Raw genomic sequence first — 5,654 nt, forward strand, 5'->3', positions numbered from 1 at the left:
TGCACTAGACAATGCCACTGGAATTGAAAATTCATTTTGGAAAATTACTGAGAAAGTATGTATCATTTCCTTGAAATTTTGATTACCCAGATAGAAATCAGGAACTAAACTAAGCCATAGATCCTAATGTGTTTATTAATAACAGAATACAAAATTAAAATTTTGTGCATAGATTTCATTTAGTGCAAGCCAACAGGTTTATAGCAAAACTTCAGACACCATCTCTTTCCTTCTTGGCACAAAATTCCATCTTAACCTAAGACCTCTGCCCCGACCAAAGATCCATCTCTCAATACCTGGAGTCACCCCATCACATCAACCCCCATGAAATGCAGCTTCGATAGGCCAGAAAGCACTTCTATAGAGTTCAAAAGGAGAATGGAATCAAGATATCTCAAACACTAATGGGATATATTAAAGCAATTCAATTATTTTAATCTGTTTCATATATCATGAAATTATGTAGAACAATTTCATTTAAATGTTACTATCAGTGTTGGAACTTCAATTGTGAATCGTTACACCAGCAAATATTGAAGAACATGAGTGCAGGAGAAGTTCTATTGCAGGCTATGCAAGTGAGGACCACAACTACACCAGCAGGAGAAATTTCCATCATAATCAACTCATTCATTCTGTAATAACCTCCTTAGGAATCATGCTTCAAGATTATAATGTCCTATGATTAGTTTTAGTCTGAAGTTAATGTTGTGCTTTGAGTCGGTGTTTGCTTTACTGGAGTTATAACACTCTCACACAGAGTGAGAATACTTTTAATTATAAAATAATTATAAAAATAAATTGAATAAAATAAATGAACAATAGCCTAAAAGGAGATGAATTAGGCCATTTACATACTACATAGAATAAGCCTTCTTTGAAAGACAAAATACATAGGAAAGTTAAAAGGAAATCAAGGTTCTTTGCAGCAAAAATTACTTTTCAGTTAATTTTAACCACACATTTCTCTGCTCCATGATAAGTTTTCTCTGCATTATATTTGATTTATTGTAAAGCATAGATACAAAATCACCTATTCCTACATATATGATAGAGATAAGTGAAGTCTCTTGATTATTTTTCAATAATAATGTTTTACTCCAGTGAATATTAAAAAGCAAAATATATATCATATGCCTTTTTATAATATTATATCAAAGGTGTAAATTACACCATGGACAAGTCGAAGCTCCATCACTAAGTCAATTTAAACATTTTTATCATTGGAGTGAATATTAAGAGTGTTACCAGTTTTGATGATGAGTGTCAACCAAGACTCTTATTTTTATATGAGGCATCAATCCAAATATATGAAATATATTTATTTAAATTGTTAAGTAAAATATTTTGATCAATATTTTATGTGTGTTTTACTGATATATAAAAATCTTATGCGTATAATGATAGTGATAGACAGCTGTGTAGTTTATAAAAAGAAACTAGTAAATGAAAACCATGAAAAAATATATACAAGTTTAAAAATGTAAATCTCTGTTCTTGTGCATTCCAATTTAATTAAACCAAAATAATCCATTCATATTTATATTAAAAAAAACTGAATAGAGATCAGGTATGGACTACTGACTTTGTATTAAAACAATATCAAAACCTTAGGACCTTTGTATGAGAAACATCAAGAGATATCAACCAGTGAATTAATATAACTGTGTCCATGTAAGCAGAGAATATAATGGTTTTATACTAGACATTATAGAAAACATAACACATATCCACAAACCACTATATACACATCAATAAATGTTAAGTAAAATTCTTACCTTCCATTTAAAGGTCAAACAGTTTTTAAACACTTCTTGAGTAACTAAAACATGTGCTTGACTTTCTAGTTGTTTGTAGTTAAGAGAATATCTCAAAGATAACTATTATGTTACGCTGTTTTGTTTGTCTATTAGCCAAGATCAGAAATGTTAACTGAAGAAGTAAAACCATGATAAGCAGCCTAAAATGATAACCCTAGAGCTTATGTTATGGCTGAGATCAGGGACGAATCATACACAGGTTCTCAGGTGTTGGAAGTGAGACTGGAGCATGTCCAGGCCAGGACCATCATCTTCAAAAAATTTTTTGTTCCCACTGCTTTTAAAACATGTTTTCTTATTAGAAGCTATATGCAATTTCATTGAAATATTAAATTGGAAAAAAAAAGAAATATTAAATTGGCAGTTCTGTTGGCCAACTCCTTTCTCAACTTCTACTCTGGATTCAATCAACCCACACATACCAACTTGTAACACAAAGCTAAAACAGGACATTGAGTATCCATATATGAAAAACTAATGCAAGAGAAAAACTAAAACTTAAATGACATCTTACTTGTTAGAGTAACTGTCACATGTGGAAGTTACATATTTTCCAGAGCTGTGATTCTTCCCCAACCCTCTTTGGACAATATCATTTGAACATTTTCCTGTTGTCACAAACAGATGCTATTGGAAACAAGATCCCAGGAGACTATTCATTCATCATCTTTTAGCTAAGATACAATTTTAAAGTATTTTTTCTTGTTTTTCTTATTAGACATCCGAGAATCTCAGCCTTCAATGTAATCAAAACGTCAATTGAAAACATCCAGAATAGTAAGCACTTTAGTCCTTGAATGTGTTGGGCTTCCCACAGAGAAATTATGAATCATTTCTAAGAATATTCTCTCCTGTTGACTATTCACATTTAAGCAGGAGAAGACTAGCCAATCTTTACATACATACATATAGACATACATACATATGCATGTATGCATACATACACATACATATATCTACAGCAAATTCATTAAAATACATTTGTCTGTACGTATAGTCCCATCAATCTCTCCTAAACAGTCATGCATGCTATTTTCTCTTATGGTCTGCCTATGATAAGGTGCTAAGCGCCACCATATGGCAAAGTCCTGAGTTCAAAACATGCCACCAGCAAGTTACTAAGCCCTTTAGACATTCATGTAACTCTACTTATTTCCTTGAAGAAATTAGAAATTGGGACTTTTAATTCGCAGAGTTCCACCTTTCTGATCAACATGGAAACCCCTATTGTTCTGAGATTCTTTGTCCTCTACAATGAAGCTGGTCACATGGGTGTCATGATTCCTGGGATGTCACTCTCCAGTTTTCTAGTCTGCATTGGGTTTTACTCAGTGTGTATTCCCAGGAATGCAATGTCATTTGCTATATTCACACTCCGACAGTTTTGCTTAAATGCTATTCTGTCAAAAAGCTTTCTTTTCTAAGTTATTGATCCTCCTAGCAACCTTTGAAACGCAGCCTCTGTTCCTGGTTTTTTGTCCATGGAAAGGAACCGAAGTGTGGACTCTCGTAAAAGTCAAATGTTTGAGCAGTGATGAGAAACTCTTCAGCTAAGAACTCCATTTAATGCTCTCAGCAAAGGGAGGCAGCAGAGAGAGGAAGCAGGAGAAATCAATTGTGATTTTGCTTTTGCTGTAGATGGGAAAAGACTCCTAAGCAAGGGCCTGCCTTGAGAGGGGCCTGCTGAGAAGACTGAGGCTGAAAAACAGTCAGGGGCTGCAGGAGGAGCTGTCAAAACCACGCAGGGAGGAGTGCTGTGGCATTGACTGCAAGCTTTTACAGAGTGCTTTACAGAGCCTTGGTTGCCTGGACCCTGGCAAGAACAACTCAATACCAGAGAGTGTGGAGTATTGAAACACACAACTTGCTGTGGGAGAGAAGAGTAAAGAGATCCAGGCTTCCATTAGAGACTCTCTCAAGGGGTAAAACTCAGAAAGGAGCAAATATGGGACACCTTAAACGTCATCCATGCAGTCTGAGTCAACTTAGCAACTTTCACTGGGAAAAGAAAAACAAACAAACAAACAAACAACAGCAACAAAGCGGGCTCTCTGAAATTTGGAAGTTTTTATAGGTCAATTGAAAGTTAAAACTCTTTAAAATGTCCATTTTCAGTGTTATTTTAACCCCAACAGGAAAATGCAACAGAGAAGGAAGAAAAAAAATTCATAGACTTGGCAGCTTCTCCTGATATTTAGACCATGTTTATTAAGTATTCCCATTATCAAATTATATAATGCTTCCATCCTTAAAAATCAAAAGACAAAAACGAAACAAAACAAAATCCCAAGTTTACTTTAAAAAAGAAAATCCAAGACATTACTTCGGAAGCTAGAAAATCGTGAAGCACCCTCCACCCCCACCGGTCAGTTTTCCGTTTTGAGAATACAACATTCCCCTTAGACAATTCTGCCTCTGTGTGTCTATATTTAAGCTCAAAACACATGGCTTTCTACTTAGTTTCATAAGTAGAGTGCCATCAGGTTTCCTTTTGCTTTTTCTCTCATACTTTAGCCATTAAAAAACAGCAACAAAAGAAGGAGTTTTTCTGAGGGAGAGGGGCGTGGGGTGGGGTGGGGGGGACATGGGATCGTTATTAAACAAAACTTCTCTCAACCAAGAAATCTTCGACGTCCAGCAAAGAAACAGATACTCAAAATACTGCAAGGACAGCAACTTACCTTTGACTCCTCTTAACAGTGCAAGGGCTACAGTGGCAGGGTCCCGCAGAGTTTTCCCCATGGGCAGAACTGCGAGGACTGATAGAGAGTCAGAGAAAGCAAAAAGGAGCCTTAGCTACGAAAATGTGGAGAAATCCAAGAATTAAAGTGTCGTGATTTCGGTTAGAGGAGAGTACAGTCTATTTTGCAGAATATATGACTCAGTGCATATTTCTTTGCCATTGTTTTCGGGTTCACTTAACCATAAAGAGGGAAGACAGCTCAGTGAAGCATGGCTGGCTTGACAATGGGCCTTCTGCAGGTTAGCCAAATTCAACTGGCAAAAGCTCGCCCCACACCCTTTTGTCTGCTCCATTTGCACCATAATGTTGGACCTTCCTCACATATTTCCCAGATCTAGTCTGGCCATTTATCCCCAGAGATAGAAAAAGTCATTTTTATCCTGTCCTTAAAAGTTACTTTATAAAGTATTGTGCGGTTCTACCAACAAAAGACACAAAAGGGTAAATGCACTTCACATGGCCACAATTAGGGCTTCTGTTTCCGCTCTCCTGCCCTTGTCAAAGCTTTGATTTAGTTTTCCTTGGTTTTGTCCAAGGGTCATTACAGATGTCTGCAGACAATTAGCATCTCCCCCCACTGCACTCCCCAACGAGATGATTAGCAAATTAAAACTTTGCATTCTTCTCTGTCCACTGAGACCTCTTGGGAAAGATCAGCAGCTGTGATTATTTCTGAGGACTGGAGGCGGGCATCAAGGTGCTTGTCTCTACATTTGGGGAGCTAAATATTAAGTTAGCAATTCAGAATCCCATTAGGTCACATGCTCCAGCATTTAATGAAGCATTCAGCTCTGAAACTTAGAAACAATTGTATCCTTGATGGGGCGGGGGTGTTGCGCAGGAGCACTGTGCATCCATGCAGTACATGTTCCATGCCAACCTGACCCATTATAAACTGGACTTGGCATAGCATATGGACCGTTGAGCGCATTTTCAGCCTCTGATGCAGAAACTGAGCCCCTGCTCTGCATAAGGGCTCAGTATAATTTTTAAAGTATGCACGACCTATGGAGTCAAGTAAATGCCAACCATAAATGAAGTATTCAAATGATCCAGAAGAGATCGGGTCTTCAGTTTCAAGCAGCAATTGA

General features: G+C 36.8%; 1 long non-coding RNA gene across 2 annotated transcripts in view; it reads right to left on the bottom strand.

The window, feature by feature from the left end:
- Positions 1–4,756, bottom strand: part of LOC128114777 (uncharacterized) — a 173,106-nt gene extending 168,350 nt beyond the window's left edge. For both annotated transcript variants that reach the window (XR_008219903.1, XR_008219902.1), the window contains exon 1: positions 4,502–4,756. This is a non-coding gene — a long non-coding RNA (uncharacterized LOC128114777). The remainder of the gene's footprint in view (positions 1–4,501) is intronic.
- Between the last annotated feature and the right edge of the window lie 898 nt (positions 4,757–5,654).

Source organism: Peromyscus californicus, unplaced genomic scaffold (genome assembly GCF_007827085.1).
Source record: "Peromyscus californicus insignis strain IS unplaced genomic scaffold, ASM782708v3 Scaffold_19__1_contigs__length_69161282, whole genome shotgun sequence".
Classification (NCBI taxonomy): Eukaryota; Metazoa; Chordata; class Mammalia; order Rodentia; family Cricetidae; genus Peromyscus; species Peromyscus californicus.